The 18,262-nt window shown below is 44.5% G+C and overlaps 1 protein-coding gene across 9 annotated transcripts in view; it reads left to right on the top strand.

Moving 5' to 3' along the window:
- Positions 1 to 18,262, top strand: part of ZMYM4 (zinc finger MYM-type containing 4) — a 3,261,850-nt gene that overhangs the window by 2,503,611 nt on the left and 739,977 nt on the right. The window lies entirely within an intron of this gene.

Below are 18,262 nucleotides of genomic sequence, written 5' to 3'. Positions count from 1 at the left end.
ATTAATCAATGGGGTGGTGAAAGCTGACACACTCTGGCTAGGCTTATAAATGCCCTCGGGCAGATAGCCTAGTACCTACCTATGAAGAAAAAGAGTACTCAGGAGGCTGACAGCATAATTTTTGTTTGTGTCCAGCAGCACGCCTCTCCCTCATCCCTTTGCTTGAAGATGTTCTTCGTGTTTCACTGTTGCAGTCATTGCATTTGGGTAATCTGCTGGCAGGTTGCCCTCAGTTGGCCTGAATAACAAAGTCTTGGGTCATGCGTCGGTTACTGTCTCCTCTTCCATGACTTCAGGTCGTCAGGGATATAAAACACGCAGCCGACGTAATTTTAATCAGTCTTTCTTGCTGTGCGGTGCCGGAAGCAGAAGCAGTTCACAAGTGCTGGTCGGCCGACTCCTGAAATTTTAATTTTCGAGTTTCAGAACCGAAGTCTTCAAACTAAAGCTAAGTACCCCGTTGAGGAAATTTTTTCTTGCTCCTTACCGATGTCAGTAAAAGTTAATAATTGTATTACTTGTGGGAAGCAAATACCTCATAAGGATTTTCATTTGTACTGTATAACTTCCCTAGGCTCTGATCACAATGTGCCTTGCTGTCGGTTTTGTGCTAAATTTAACCAACGCGCTATTAAGCGTCTGTATATTTTTGCTTCAAGATTTAACTATCCTGAAATGTCATCGATTAGCAATCCGACTACTGGAATTCACAAAAAACGCAAAATAAAAAACAGAGACAGACCGTCGAGGTCCAAAACCGACGATGAAACTTCTCCTAAGCCAGTTGATGGTTCGCCGGTACTCATTGAGGTGCTTTCGCAGCCCCTGATGCCCACTACTTTTGAGTCGCAGGCCTCTACCAAGACCCATTCGGAGTCCGATATGCCGCGAGATTCTCCAAGTATTGAACCCGCGAATGTCTCTCCCTTGGATGGGTCCGGAGCCACTGAGTAGGCACCGGCTTCCGAGGGCGTCTTCAGGCCTCAACATTTGTATATTAAACCGACGCCATCATCAAAAACGAGGCTAAAATCTACTTCTATGTCTAAAAGACTGACGCATGAGCCACATGCTCAGGCCCCTATGCCTAAAAAACAAATGATCAGAATGGCTGAGGATAAAATTACCTTGATCAGGGCCCCCCCCCCCCCTGCTAAGAGGCCTACGCAAGGCACTGATTATGAATCTTCAGATCAGGTTTCCATTTCATCTAATTCCTCTTCTGATCAGGAATTTTCTATACCACCTTATGAGGACTCTGATGCAGAGGAATCCATCCCTTCTGCTTCTCCTCCTGAGGATTTTTCTTTTGGAGAGACTTTGCATACTTTAAGAGAACACTTTCATTGGGAGAGTCAGGACTTTTCAGAATCCAAAAAGAGGCTTAGGGATTTTCTTCTTCTTCATCAGCATAGGCCTTTGGCTATACCTCCTGTTTTAGACATTGTTGATGATGTTTTCTCAGAATCCAGCATGGCTCCTGATTCCCTGCCTCCGGCTCCTAGTAAGCCAGACAGATATTACAGGGTTCCTGACTCCCACAAATTTATTTTCAAAAATTCTGCTGCTGACCCTGAAACTATTTCTCATGGTCTCAAGGGCGTTAAGGCTTCTACAGCCAAAAATCCTACCCCTTCAGATAGAGACTCCAGGACGCTGGATAGATGGGGTAAGAAGGTTTATACGTCTGCAACCCTGGTAATCAGAGCTTTAAACTGTCAATTTCATATGCTTAAATATCAGCAGCTTGTTATGGGCTTACTGAAACAGAAAATGATGTTGATTTCTGATTGTGTGGAAAATAGAGTTACAGGACTTGTTGCATTCAGCTGAACAAGTTGGAAAGCATACTTTGCAATGTGGTTTTGATTTCTTGGAGGCCTCTTGCAGGGCCACCATAACTGGATCTGTAATAAGAAGGCATGCTTTGCTCAAGGAGCAAAGTCTGCCTGATCATGTTAAAGCTAAATTGATGGATGCTCCTTTACAGCAGGACATTCTGTTTGGTAATAAGGCAGAAGAGGTTTTAAAAAAGATGGAGGACAAAGCTAAAGCTATGCAAACTGTAAAAGATTTCTTGCATGTGCAGCCACCCAGGTTCATTAGGCACTTGCCTACTAAGAATCGGTCCTTTCCAGTCACAAGGATCTTGCAGGACAAAACAATGGGGCGCCTCCACCTCCAAATCAGGAGGTAGCAAAGCACCACCCTACAGTAAACAGTCTGAATGACTTTCCTCTGTCATCTCCAAGCACTTATCTTTTGGCAGCCCCTTTGGGGGGAAAACTAGCACTTCATGCTCAAAATTGGCATCTAATTACCCAGGACAAGTGGGTCTTAAATATAATATCCCAGGGGTACAGATTTCATTTCCACACGTTGCCAATTCCAAACGTATGGCCAGATCTGCCACCAAATTAGTGGGGAGAGGCCCAGAAACAAGTCATGTCCCTCATGGATATGGGGGCTATTCAGCCAGTACCAGAAAAGGAAAAAGGACAAGGGTTTTATTCAAGACTTTTCCTGGTACCCAGAAAAGACAACTCATGGTGTTCAATTCTGGACTTATCCATTCTAAATTCTTTCCTGGACATTCCAAAATTCAAGATGCTGACGCTACAACAGCTACTGCCAATGCTAGGCAATAATGCCTGGTTGGTAACTCTAGACTTAAGAGGCATACCTGCATATCCCAATCAAGGAATCTTGCAGAAGATACCTCCGCTTCAAAGCAGGCTATCTGCATTACCAGTTCTCTGCACTGCCCTTTGGCTTATCTACTGTGCCCAGGGTCTTCACAAAGTGCCTGGCACCGGTAATTGCATTTTGCAGGCAAAGAAACATTCAAATTTATCCATATCTGGATGATTGTCTCATTCAGGCAGAGGACAAGGACACTCTTCTTCAACATCTGACATTTGTAAAAAGGCTTCTAACATGCCTAGGGTACACCATAAACGAAAAGAAATCACAACTGGTACCCTCTCAAATAATTACATTCCTGGGTGCAAGCTTGAATACAACTGCCCAGATGGCTTACCTCACGCCAGACAAAGAAATTCAATTGACAACATACTTCGAACAAGTGGCAACAAAAACCCATCTATCTGCAAGACAAATTCTGCAGGCTTTGGGGTTCATGGCATCCTGCATTCTACTAATTCCATATGCAAGACTGCATATGAGGAAACTTCAATGATACGTAAAAAAGCTTATGAAGTCAACATTGTCACAGCCTGGAAACAGTGATTGCTCTCATTCCTTGCCTGCAACAGGAGTTCCTTTGGTGGGCAGAGGCATGTCACCAAAACATGGGACTGTCATTCATTCTACCCCCTGCCACCCACACCCTGACTACAGACGCATCACGCTATGCTTGGGGGGCCCATCTGGCAGGGCGATGCATTCCGGGTGAATGGAGTTCAAATCAAATGCATCTACATATCAACCAGAAAGAAATGCTAGCTGTACAGAATGCTCTGACAGCCTTCAAGGACTTCCTTCATCCAGGGCAACTACTGATAAAGACGGACAACACCACAGTTATGTGGTACATAAACAAGCAGGGGGTACCAACTCCTACCCCCTTTGCAGACTAGCCATGGCCTTGTGGAACACAGCCTTGACTTACCAAATTCATCTTCAAGCTCAATTCCTGCCAGGAATGCAAAATACTCTGGCAGACGACCTAAGCAGAAATCTTATGGACCCACTCGAATGGAAACTGGATTCACAAATCTTCAGCATGTTGACAAAAATGAGGGAGCCCAGACATAGATCTATTTGCCTCTCCCCAAAACTATCAGTTGGACAAATTCTGCACAAGGAACCATCACAAAAAAGCTTGGAAAGTGGATGCTCTATCCTTCAGCTGGAAAAACCTATCAGTCTATGCCTCCCCCCCCCTGCCTGTACTCTCCAAGGTCTTACTAAAAGTCAGACAGGAAAAACCAAAAATGATTCTGACTGCTCCGGACTGGCCTTGCCAACACTGGTACCCGCTTCTAAGGAATATGTCATACCTTCCTCCGTGGTACTTACCTCAAACACCTCATCTATTGTCTCAGCAGAGCTATCAAATTCTGCACACTCTGTTCCAAACTCTGAATCTTGCAGCATGGCTAATCATCTAATTTCACCAATCACATCCGTCAGTAAACCTGTGATGGATGTCATTTTGGAGGCTAGAAGGCCTAGTACTAGAAAATCTTATGCTGATAATTGGAAGAGATTCTGTGCTTGGAACCAAGCACAAGGAATAAACACAGCAAAGCCCGATATTCCTCAGATTTTGCAATATTTAACTGAGATGCTTCACAAGGGCCTATCTTTTTCTTCAATAAAAATCCATGCCTCTGCCATCTCGGCTCATTACAACACAAAGCCTCCTCTCTTTTCTCATCCCCTGCTAAAGCAGTACCTTAGAGGGGTAAAAATTTAAGACCTCCCAGGAGAGCACCGACTCATGCATGGGACCTCAGTTTTGTGCTGAAAAAACTCACCCTACCTCCTTTTGAACCAGCTGCTACTGAGTATATAAAATTTCTTTCTTGGAAGATAGCTTTTCTTTTAGCAGTCACTTCAGCTAGAAGGGTTTCAGAACTACAGGCTCTCATGGCAGTGGAGCCTTTCATTATCTTTTACCCAGACAGGGTGGCCCTCAGGACCAATCCTTCTTTTATGCCTAAGGTGGTATCCAGTGTGGCTCTTAACCAGACCATTCACCTGCCAACTTTTTTCCCAAATCTGCAGAACAAGGGGGAGCGAATTCTGCATTCATTGGATGTACACAGACAACTAAGATTCTACTTAAACAGGACAACATCTCTAAGAAAGTCTGAGCAACTACTGGTGGCATTTGCTGCAGGAACAGAGGGGAAGGGTATATCAAAGCAGACTATTTCAAAATGGATAAGTCATTGTATTTGTTTCTGCTACATGCACCATGGTAAACCTGTGCCCAAGGGGATCAGATCCCATTCCACCAGGACTGCTTCTACTTCTGCAGCCTTTCTCAGAGAAGTTCCTACCAGAGACATTTTAGAAGCTGCTACTTGGAGCTCAGTTCATACATTCACAAAACATTACCATTTACCTCTGTTTTCTAAATCCAGGGCAGGTTTTGCCACTGCAGTCCTGCAGGGCCTTATAGCTGCTCCTAATGCTATTTAATTCCATCTTCCCATCCATAGCTTTGGGATTCTCCCAAATGTAATGACTGCAACAGTGAAACATGAACATAGTACAGTTGTGTATACTTACCATAAATGTAGATGTTCGAGTGTATTCACTGTTTCAGTCCGGGTTACCCACCTGCCAGCCCCCTTTCTTCTCTATTATACCTCTTCTTTCCTTCACTGTGCTGAAAAGCCTTTGTGGTGTATTTGATTTATTTGAAGGTAAATTTTTTGTGTTCGAAAATACATGTGTGTGTGTGTGTATATATATATATATATATATATACTTTTTTTTTTTTTTTTTTGCTCCCCATTTGGGGGGCACCTGACATCTGGGGTAAGAAAAAATGATTAAAATGGCATCGGCTGCGTGTTTTATACCCCTGATGACCTGACATTATGGAAGAGGAGACAACAACCGATGCAGGACCCAAGACTTTGTTATTCAGGCCGACTGAGGGCAACCTGCTAGCAGATTACCTAAATGTAATGACTGCAACAGTGAATACACTCGAACATCTGCATTTATGGTAAGTGTACACAACTGTACTTTATGGACAACAGTGAGGCCTTTTTTCAGCCCCCATTCAACAACTGCTGTGTCTGAGGCCTCTGGTGTGACCCTTTTGGAGAACACCATGCCATCAGCCATATACACATCCTGTCGAGTCAAAGCCACTTTGTCATCGGTCATACCTAGAGCTGCTTTACAGGCTCTGGTCACCTATACATGAGTGCTTGTCACTGAAGGTGAGGGTAAAATTCCTTTGATCTTGTGAGGGGAAGAGGTAGAAGGAGACCTATTTCAAGTAATGGTTGCCCATCTGCAGCCTGATGCCCCCTATTCTGATTCCACACTGAAGATGAAATTGAAGTTACCCAATCTGAAATGACCAATGGTCAATTTGTCCCACCCACAGTTGTCCAGATTTCAAGTAAAATTCTCCTAAGTCCCTTCACAGGACCTTTTCAGACTGGTATAAGATTCTTTGGATTTCATGAAATCCAGATACTCAGCACCTGTAAAAGATCCTACTCCAGGAATCCCTTCTGCTAAGAGGAAAAGAGGCAGACTGATATTCATTTGATTTTGTGGGAGAGAAATTAGCTTATGCTCTTCATTTCTTCCTGCTTCCTTTCTTGACTATGATTCTGAAGTCATCCTGCCCTTAATCTCACCTCCTTCAGAACCATTCTTTTAAGATCCCATTCACAAAATTGTGTAATCCTTCAACTGGGAGTCAGACTAGTTCTGTGAGGTACAGGGACCTTCTGAGCCTGTCTGAATCCGATCCCTGCCCATATATCCAGTTTTTAAAGTCCTGGATGCTGTGTTTCGTGGTACATCTTTCTAGCCAGACACAGTCCCCTTCCTGAAAGATGCCAGGCCACTTCTACAGGCTCCATGAGTCCCATCAACACTTTTTTAAAAGCCCTTTGGTGAATCCTTTGGAGGTGTTTCTGGATTCCAGTAAAGGCTGTGAATTGACTACATCCAGAAATCGCATACTAAATGACAGAGAGAGATTAGGATCCTTGACCCCCTCAGCAATTTCTGTTATGGCTCTTAACTGCCAATTTTGTGTGCTCATATACCTGGAATCTGTCCACGAACAGTTGAGACATAAGGCAGAGACAATACAGGACATGAGCCGTATAAATGAGATTCTGGATTTATGCAGACTGAGTTCTGGTTTCTAGGCACTCCATAAATTGTGGCTGTGATGCAGTAGATGTATCTTGGAGGGCAGCGGTTACCAGCTCAGTAGTTAGGAGAAATGCATGGCTTGGGGGGGGGGGGTAGTCTTTTTATGAGCATGTTAAAGCAACACCCCCTTGATGCACTGTTGGATGTGTAGCTTTTCTTTAAGACCCTTGGTAAAAAGGTACTTAGAAACATAAAGGAGAAAGGGAAAACTATGCAGCCTGTTAAAGACCTCTTTTTAATTTCCTACTCCCTAGATATGTCCGACATTGCACAAGTAAAAGCTGCCCTTTTCCTCCCAAGCAAAGCAAATGAATGTCACAGAATGGGAAAAGAGCCAGTTTACTAAGAAGTGGCAAATTGACTACAGAGGGTAGGTTGGGATGTCTCAGATGAAGGGTCCCAACAGGGAGCAGCTGTGACTCTTTACAGCACCCCCCTTTCACCTTGTCTTTCTGAAAAAAAAATAGGAAGAAAGCTGTCTTTGTAGAACAGGTGGAAAATATAACCAAGGGCATTCCGTTCTTATAGGTAGTAAGATCGGGCTACAACATACAGATTTAAAAGCTACCAAATTCCATGGTATCCAAGCTGTGCCCATGCAACAAAGGCATCTAATACCTCAACAGATGTAAAGTCTGCTAACAGCTTTATAATTTGTTCTAGAATTCTTTCTTCCTTCCTTCCTTCCTTCCTAAGAAAGGAAGGATTTTGGAGGCCATTTCTGGACTCATTGAGATTAAACAAATTCTGGTTAGCTTTGTACCATGAGAACGGGAACTGCAACAGTTATCCCACTTCACAAGGGTGGACAGTCAACTGACCCTGGAAACTACAGACCTATTAGTCTGACTATTCTAATAATCAAAGCTGTGGAACGAATTACCATGGAAATGATCAACAAAGACATAAGCATTCTTCAGACACTGGACCCAACCCAGTGTGGTTTTGTCAAGGGAAAGTCATGTGCTGGGACCACTGTTATTTGGCATCTACTTCTCGGAGGTAAAGGCTAATGTCAAGGGCCTTTGGCTAACCAAGTTCATAGATGACTACAGATTGGGAGCTATCATAGATTCCCTCCATGACACAAACATCTTACAAAAGGTTTTAACACAGACAAATGAATGGTGCCAAAGTCATGGACTAAAACTCATTCCCATGAAATGCATTTTAGTGCCTTTTGGGAAAACTGCCATCCAGGCTAATTACTCCATTGATAAGACACTCCTAAGAGTTGATCCCAATAGTCAGGGATCTGAGAACATATGTAGACAGTAGTCTGATCTTTGACAAGCATGTGGCCAGGATAGTAAGAAAATCATTCTATGTCACCCAACTTATAAGTAAGGGCATGGCATCCACATTTATTTTATTATTTGTTTTTATTTTTTTATTTTACATTTGTTAACCGGGGGTGTCTGACTGAGCCGAAAAGGCCATTTTTCAGCAGATGCTCAGGGAGAAAAGCTCCGCACATAAAAATAATTATATACTTTTAGATATTTAGACATGATCAGTATATACACAAATTACAATACACATGTTTTTACAATGGTATGCAGCACATCAACAGTTACAGTGGAGGGAAGAAACAAGAAAAACAATTAATTTAAAAATAAAGGTAATTAATAGATTTGTGGTGTACAGCTGAAATTTGGAACATAGGTAGATTACATACATGGTACATACGTACAGTACATACAGTGTACATTAGCCAGTGTTTGTGAGTAAGAGTGAAAACTGTTATCGAGTACTCTAGGCTTAGTATGTGTTTAAGGAAGTCATAGTGCCATTTTTATTGACCTTTATCAGACTCATCAATGAGTATAATGCCCCTTTCAGCATGTACCTTACCAGACCTATGCAACAGTTAGAATACCTACAAAGATTGCTTGCCAGGAGAATCTGGGGTATAAACACATTGTCATATAGAGACTGCCTTAAAACCCTCTCTGTGTACACTTGTCTCCTGCAGGTTACTGAGTGGTGAGCTATGCCTGGCATACAAGGCTTCCTCGGATCCAGCTCTGATGGACCTTTTGCACATCCACAAAACAAACAGCACTAGAACCACTAGATTCAAGGATTTAAATTTTGTTTGTGACATAAGTCTTGTTGGTGAGGTAGCTATATCTCTCAGAGGATCCCCTTACTCTGGAACAGACTTCCCATCCATGTGAAGCAGAGTCCATCTCTAACCCTATTTAAGCATAACCTTGACCAGTGGATGGGAAGTTGTAAACTCACCCCAGGTCTGACCTCATGTCTCTGACAGACAGAGGCAGACAGTAAGGTCCAAATTAAAATATGCCCCTCCCTGACAAAACCTCTAGAAACTTCCTAACTAAAATGTCCTCTCCTAATAAACATCAGTGTTACTTAAGGACACAATTGGGTTGAATTGCACGGCTAGGCTTATAAAGGTCCTGGTGGTGGTTAGCCTCAAAATATACCTATGAACCTATGAGGAATAGGTGATGCCAGGCTATCATCTCCACTCCTTGCAAACCGAGTATATTGTTTCCATGAATAAAGAAGGAGCTTGCATGGTGGACAAGTTTACTGTCGAACAAGGGGCATCATCTTCAGAATACAGACTGGGTCCTGGGTGATGACATCATATGCGTTGGATACAGCTTGTGGTGCCCACTCAGGAGGCCTTAGGGTCCAAGCAGATATGCAAGAGGTTCATAAACATAAATGAAATTATGGCAGTGATTTGAGCCTTCAGGCATATGACACTATGCTACAGGAGGATTATGACAGACATTATTACAATAATGTGGTACGTAAACAAATAGGGCAGCACACACACTAATCTACTGTGCAGACTAGCAGTGCAAGTGTGGGAGGTAGACCAGGATTCATGGCTCATCACCGTTAACCAGTATATTTCCAAACAGGATGACATCTTGGAAGGCTAAGCAGACCACCTTTGAACCCCAAAAAGTGGATGTTAAAAGGAGAGGTCTTCCTGAATTTGGTCCACAAGTAGTGTGCACCAAAAGCAGACCAACATGGTTCTGCAAGAAAATAAATAGCTCAGAAAGTTCTGCACTGTGATCCCAGGGAAGGGAGTCTGGAAACTCAAACCTTCTCATTTCCTTTGGAATGGCCTATTTCTTTATATTTTTCTCTTCATCCTCAAGGTGTTGTACAACATTAGGAAGGACAGGCCAAGAGTGATCTTCATAACACCCTTTTGGCACAGGCAGCAATGGTTCTTCCTAATGCTGTGAGAAACCTCAGGTGCTGCCTCAGCATGTACACAGACCTTCTGCTTGAAAGCAGGGGGATCTGTCATACATCCCAACCTGATGACCTTGACATTGATAGGATGAATGATCTAGTGGATATCCCTACCAGACATATATTTTCTAAGGATATCTTACACATACTGGGGAGGCCTGAAGCCCATCACCTGAGAATTGTACATAGCTAAGATGGAAAAAGTTCTCCCATTGGTATCTGAACAACAAACAGCACCCGAGTCAAGCACAGCTGTCAGAGGTCCTTCACTAACCAGTCAGATCTTTTCAAAGCAAGCTTGTCATGTGCACTGTGAAGGTTCATGCTTCATACGTATCTGCTTGTCTGCCACTAGAGGCTTTCAGCTCCCTAAAAAGCATTTCCTTAAAGGAGAGGCCTCCTTATGAGCCCTCCCTCCCTGGGACCTAAACTTTGTGCTAGAAAAAACTGCCCCCTCCTTTTTTGAACCATATGCTTTGGCTGCCATCAAGAGGCTGACATGGAAAACTGCCTTACTTTTGTAACCTTAACATGTGCCAGATGAATCTCTGAGGTACAGGCTACCATGTATAGAGAGTTTTTTTTTCAGATTTCTATAAGGACAGGGTCACCTTGCACACTAATCCTACATTCATACCTAAAGTAGTGGCACAACTGTCTCTCGATCAAACAATCCATCTACCAATTTTCCCCCGCTCCATAAAACAGGGGCAAGAGTGTGTTGTATTCAGGTCTATATTAGAACATCGAATGTTCTAAATAGCGAACGCTGTAAATAGCAAAAATGCAGGACCTCAAAGTGCTTTTTTCGAGATTGTAGTACAGTGAAGATCGGAATATTTGCCCTTTCCTCACTGTAGTGCGATCTCGGAGTTGGAATATATATTTAGCGGGGGGGGGGGGTGCAGCCCCCCACAATAACATTTTCGAGGTCCTGCATTTTCGCTCTTTAGAGTGTTCGTTATTTAGAACATTCAATGTTCTAATATAGACCCGTTGTATTCCCTTGATGTGTACAGGCAGCTCAGATTTTACCTGGATACAGTTAAAGTCAAGTCGAAAGTCAGGCCAACTTTTCATTGTCTTTGCAAAGAGTTATGAAGGTATCCCTATCAGCAAACATACCCATTTTAAATATATTGCTATCGGTATTGCCTTTTGTTACTTGAATTATGGAATGCAAGTCCCTGTCTGTGTCAGAGCCCACAGTACTATAGCCACTGCTACCACCACAGCTTTCTTAAGGGAGTCTCCACTCAAGGCATTATGAGAGCAGCAATCATTCTGCAGTTTTGCCAAACATTACAATTTACTGCAGAACGGTGAAGGAAAAACCCTTCCCTGAATATCTCTAGTGTCCCGTACTCCAGTTACAAGCCCTACCAACCAACATTAGCTGGCTCTGGGAGTCATCCCAATAGTCAGTACTACAGTAGTAAGCTACAGGGAACACTGTGTAGTTGTGTTAAGAACTTAGCGTAGTTGTAGATGCTTAGTTTGATTCAGTGTTGCATTACCAGTTCTCTCCCACCATCCTCTAGTTCTGCTGATCTCTACTTTGTGTTGAGGTGGGTATCCTATTTACTTTCCTCCACTTTTTACTTAGAGTCTATTCCGTATAGTCAGTAGCTCAACATGTAGCACCCACATCTTTAGTGCAGAAGGCTATGGGTTGTATTCACACAACTAGCAGATTGTTTACTGGCACTGCAGTGTAGCAAAAGTGGGTGCTGCAGTCCTGAGTATGTCAGACTTCAAATGAGACATTAAACTGAGGTCCCATCTGCTTGAGTTGGTGGTAGCTTAGGTGGATGTAAAAGATCCCACTGCAGTTATCAAAAATAGGACCCGTATGTCCTTTATTTATATACAAAATAACATGTCCTTCAAGAATGCAACTGCTGTCCTGACATATGGGGTTGTCCTGCCTCAGGCAGCCCCTCGGTCGGCCGGATTCCAAAGTCTGGGTCCAGCGTCGGCTGATGTCGCCTCTTCCCCGACGTCAGAGCGGCTGGGGTATAAAAGCATCAGCCGACGCCATCTTCTTCAGTCTTTCTTGCCACGCAGTGCCCGAAGCAGAAGCAGTTCGCAAGTGCCGGTCGGCCAGCTCCTGTGTTTTCAGTTACCGAAGTCATCAAAAAGCTAAGTACCCCGTTGGGGAACCTTTTCTTGCCTCAGCCGATGTCAGATAAAACTGCAAACGTTAATAATTGTCTGTCTTGTGGTAAACAAATACCTCATAAGGACTTCCATTCTTACTGCCTTCCCTGCCTGGGCCCAGACCACGACGTCTCGGCCTGTGCTGCCTGTGCTTGCTTCAATAAGCGCACACTCAGGCGCTGGGCAAAATTTGGAAGACTTTTTTGGGGAAATTTTCTCCTATATCATGCCGTCGGAACAACCGACAACACATATTTCCAAAAAACAGAAGGACCGGGACCGACATTCTCGGCCCGCGACTTCCACCGACGCCACGCCAAAGCCTACCACGAGTGCATCGGTCTCTTCGGAGGCGGTAAATCAACCGCTCCAGACCGACGACACCGCTTTACCGCACACTTCAGTCCCGGAGGTTACCCCGGTGCCGGTTGTTGATTTTCCTCCTGAAACCGAAGCCCAGGAATTACCTGACACCATACCGGTGGATAAAGTTACTCCAGCACATGGGGCAGCTAGGCCTCCGGTGTCTATGTCCATCAAGGCCTACACACGTGCTAAGGCTGCCAGCCAGGCTAAGGCTCACCCTCCTAAATCCTTTTCCCAGGGTTCCACTTCTGATAAACAGATCATGACTTTAGCTGCAGATCTAATTTCTTTAATCAGAGGCTCTCAGGCACATCCAGACAGAGGTTCTCAGCCGCCTGCAGATAAAAGGCCTAGGGTTGAGCAGACAGATACCCTTTCCTCAGATGAAGCCTCTGGGGACTCAGACCATTCAGATTCCCAGGAAGAATCCTTCCAGGCCTACGAGGATTCTGATGCTGATGAATCCATTCCCTCTGCCTCTCCTCCAGAGGATATTTCTTTCGGGGAAATTCTCCACTCCATGAGAGAGCATTTTCAGTGGCAGGGCCAGGATTTCTCTGACTCCAGGAAAAGGCTACGTACTTTCCTTAAGTTACCCCAGCACAGGTCTTTAGCTATTCCACCAGTGTTAGATGTATTGGATGATGTGTAATCCCCTGATTCTCTCCTTCCTGCTCCTGTCAAGCCAGACAGATATTACAGGGTTCCTGAAACTCATAAGCATCTCTTTAAGGCTCACTCTGTGGATCTAGAAACTATTTCTCAGGGGCCCAAAGGAGTGGCCACCTCCACGGCCAAAAACCCTTTGCCCGCAAACAGGGAATCTAGGTCCTTGGAGAGATGGGTCAAAAAAGTTTATACCTCAACCACCCTTGCCATGAGGGCACTTAACTGTCTTTTTCATATGTTTCAGTATCAGGATTTCTTGATGGATGATTTGCAGAAAAAGTTAGCCTCTCCTGAGCCTTTAGATAGAAAGGCCTTGCAGGATTTCGTTCATAATACTCAGCAGGTTAGCAATCATTTCCTTCAGTGTGGTTATGATGCATTGGAAGCTTCATGTAGGGCAGCTATGACAGGGGCCGTCATACGTAGACATGCTTGGTTGAAAGAACAGGCATTGCCAGATCATGTTAAAGTAAAGCTCCTAGATGCACCTCTGGAAAAACAGAAGCTATTTAGTGCTAATGCACAGGATGTGTTGAAATCTATTGAGGAAAAGAATAAATCAGTACAAACAGTCAAAGATTTCCTCCAGGTTCAGCCACCGAGGTTCAGCAGGAATTGGCCTTCAAAGAATTGGTCCTTTCCAGACACTGACAAGTTCCAAAGGGGAAAAAACAGACGTGCTCGAGGTAGAGGGCAATACCGAGGCTCCCACAGGGGCCGCCAATGGCAACCAACTAATCAGAGAAGTGGCGCAGGGACTTCTGCTCCACAGGGACAACCACAATGACTTGACTTTGACACCGCCGACCAAGGCTCAAAGAGAAGCACCTTTAGGCGGAAAATTATCCTTATTTTCAAAGAATTGGCACGTTTTAACAAAGGACAAATGGATTCTGGACATAATAGGCAAAGGTTACAGGTTCCACTTCCATACCTTACCAACAAGACAAGGCATGCCAAACCTGCCACTAAATCAAAGGGCAGAGGCACTCATACAAGTTTCAAACCTGTTACAGATCAAAGCAATAGAAAAGGTTCCTCCTCAGGAACAAGGTCAGGGATTCTACTCAAGACTGTTCCTTGTTCCAAGAAAAGAAAAGCAATGGAGACCTATACTGGACTTGTCCACTCTAAACACTTTTCTCATTGTGCCAAAATTCAAAATGCTGATGATGTCCTTCATGGATGCATCTGCAGTCATAACAAATGGGTTGTCCTGTCGTCAGGCAGCCCTTCGGTCGGCCGGATTCCAAAGTCTGGGTCCGGCTTCGGCTGATGTCGCACTTCACCCGACGTCATCTCTGCTGGTCTTCGGGTATAAAGGCATCAGCCGACGCCATTTTCCTCAGTCTTTCTTGCCGCGTGGCGCCCGAAGCAGAAGCTGTTCGCAAGTGCCGGTCGGTCAGATCCAGAGATTACTACTACCGAATACTACTTCGAAGACTTCTAAAAAGCTAAGTACCCTGTTGGGGACTCTTTCTTGCCTCAGCCGATGTCAGAAAAAGTCAATAACTGTTTAACTTGTGGGAAACAAATACCTCATAAAGATTTCCACTCTTACTGTCTGCCTTGCTTAGGCCCAGACCACGGCGTAGCAGCCTGTTCGCCTGTGCTTCCTTCAACCGACGAACGCTTAGGCGTCGGTCGGAGTTTGCTGAACAGTTTTTCGGCTCAGATTTTGCGTACATTATGCCGTCGGATCCTCCGACTACCCAAATTGTTAAAAAACGCAAAGAAAAAGACCGACACTGTGGTCCGCGGTTTCGCCGAAACCACGGTTAAGCAAACGCGAGTGTCTCGGTTTCGACCGAAACCGAGAAAACTGGTCAATCTTCAGCCGAATCCATGACTACTACTGAGGCTCCTGTTACCTTACCTGAATCGGCCTCAGAAATTTTGCCTACAACTGTGGTTCCTAGTGATTTATCAGACACCATCCCTTTGGATGTCTCTACCCCAGCACGTGGTGCTGCTAGGCCTCCTGCAGCCATGTCTATTAAGGCCTTTGCCAGGGCTAAAGCAGCCAAATCTGCTAAATCAGTGCCTGTTAAGCCCCCCTCACACAGGCCCACTTCTAGTTCACAAATGCTTACTCTGGCAGAAGATTTAATATCCTTAATTAGGGGATCCCAATCTCACCCAGACAGGGCCTCTCAGCCCCCAGAGAAGAGACCTAGAGCAAAGCCCCCCGAGCCAGTGTCCTCTGATGATTCTGCGGATGACTCAGACATTACAGACCAACCAGAGGCTCCTTTTTCTACTTATGAAGATTCCGATGCTGAAGAATCCATTCCAGCTGCCTCTCCACCAGAGGAATTTTCCTTCGGGGAAACCTTACATGCCATGAGAGAACAATTCCAATGGCAGGGACAAGATTTCTCAGATTCAAGAAAAAGGCTTAGGACTTTTCTGCACTTACCACAACATAGGCCCTTAGCTATACCTCCTGTACTGCCTGTTGTGGATGATGCATTTAATGATGTCTGCACTGCTCCTGATTCTTTACCTCCAGCCCCTGCCAAACCAGATAGATTTTACAGGGTGCCAGACACTCATCACCACCTATACAAGGCCCCACTTGCAGACCCCGAAACTATATCCCAGGGGCCTAAGGCAGTAGCCTCGACCACAGCAAAAACCCTATTCCTTCTGAAAGGGAATCCAGGTCCTTAGAGAGATGGGGTAAAAAGTTTACACCTCTGCTACTCTCTCAGCTAGAGCTTTAAACTGTCAGTTTCACATGATCCAATACCAAGAGTATATGCTTGATCAGTTAACTAAAAAACTGTCCTTTGATGAATCTTTAGATAAGAAATATGTATTAGAAATGGTGAATAACATCCAACAGGTTAGTAACCATTCCTTAAAATGTGGCTATGATGCACTGGAGGCTTCATTTAGATCAGCCATGACTGGCACAGTGATAAGAAGGCATGCATGGTTGAAAGAACAGGTCTTACCGGATCATGTTAAAGCAAAGCTATTAGATGCTCCTATGGATAAGGCCAGTCTATTTGGTACACCTGCCCAGCAGGTAATGAAGAAAATGGAAGAAAAGGCAAAATCTGTACAAACAGTTAAAGATTTCTTACAGGTTCAGCCCCCAAGGTTTAGCAGGAACTGGCCTGCCAAAAATTGGTCCTTTCCTGACTCCACAAGATCCCAAAGGGGCAGGAATAGACGCTCTAGAGGCAGAAATCAATCCAGAGGAGGTGCCTACAGAGGACGACAGTGGCAAGGCAATAACCGAGGCACAGACACAACCACTGCCACTGCAACAGGACAATCACAGTGACTTGGCTCTGACTCCGCCTACCAGGGAGCAAATAGCAGCACCATTAGGCGGAAAGCTAGCCTTATTTTCGAAAAATTGGCACTATATCACAAAAGACAAGTGGATTTTGCAAACCATAGACCAAGGCTACCGGTTCCACTTCCACACCATACCAGTAAAAAGAGGAATGCCAAACCTGCCTCCAAATCAAAAAATAGAAGGTCTGCAGCAGATAGCGGAATTAACAAAGATGAGAGCTGTGGAAAGAGTACCAATAACAGAACAGGGCAAAGGATTCTACTCCAGACTCTTCCTAGTGCCAAGAAAAGAGAAAAGTTGGAGACCTATTCTCGACCTGTCCATCTTAAACACATACATCATTGTCCCAAAATTCAAAATGCTGACCCTACAGCAACTTCTTCCCATGCTGGGCAAGGAGTGTTGGCTGGTAACTCTAGATCTCAAGGAGGCATACCTGCACGTCCCCATTCGACCAAATTGCAGAAGATACCTCAGATTTCTTGCAGGATCAGAGCATTATCAATTCTCAGCATTGCCCTTTGGCTTATCTACTGCGCCCAGAGTATTCACAAAATGCCTGGCATCAGTAATCGCTCACTGCAGAGTACAGGGAATCCAAATTTATCCATACCTGGACGACTGCCTGTTACAAGCGGACAACAAAAGCAAACTGACAACAGATTTACAAAGGGTCATTTACTTGCTACAAGCCCTGGGATACACAGTCAATTTACAAAAGTCAAGACTGATACCATCCCAAACAAGAACATTCTTGGGCGCGGAATTGGACACAGTAAAACGAATGGCATTCCTAACTGCAGAAAAACAAAGAGAGCTCCCTCATGACTTCTTGGCATTAACAAAGCAGAACAAACTAACAGCAAGAAAAGTTCTGCAGGCCTTGGGCTTCATGGCATCATGCATAATCTTGGTCCCACATGCCAGACTGCATATGAGAAAGCTACAGTGGTACCTAAAGAATTTATGGTCTCAGCACAGGCACAGCTTAGAAACAGAAATACCACTAATCCCATGCCTAAAACAGGAGTTCCTATGGTGGGCTCAAGCATGCCAGTCAAACCCAGGCTTACCCTTCCACAACTTTCGAGCAAGCCAAACCATCACAACGGACGCCTCAGACCTAGGATGGGGGGCGCACATGCTGGACAAATGCATACAAGGATTGTGGACTCAGGACCAGCTGCACCTGCACATAAACCAAAACGAAATGCTGGCAGTAAAACTGGCAATCCAAAAATTCAGACCATTCCTCAAAGAAGGCCATTTGATGATAAGGACAGACAACACCACAGTCATGTGGTACATCAACAAACAGGGAGGCACTCATTCATACCCCCTATGCAGAATGACTTTGGACCTTTGGAATCTGGCTCTCAGCCACAACATCCAGTTACAGGCAATATTTGTGCCGGGAAAAGAGAACACCCTAGCAGACATGTTAAGCAGAACCACCTCGGATGCTCACAAATGGATGCTACACCCGGACATCTTCAAGGCCATCACAAAAAAATGGGGAATGTCACAAATAGATCTATTCGCTTCCCCACTCAATCACCAGCTCAAAAAATTCTGCACAAGGACTTTCCACCCACTTGCATGGAAGGTGGACTCTCTATC

Source organism: Protopterus annectens, chromosome 1.part2 (assembly GCF_019279795.1).
Source record: "Protopterus annectens isolate FY-2018-M chromosome 1.part2, PAN1.0, whole genome shotgun sequence".
Taxonomy (NCBI): Eukaryota; Metazoa; Chordata; order Ceratodontiformes; family Protopteridae; genus Protopterus; species Protopterus annectens.
This window is presented reverse-complemented; position numbering and strand designations above follow the sequence as displayed.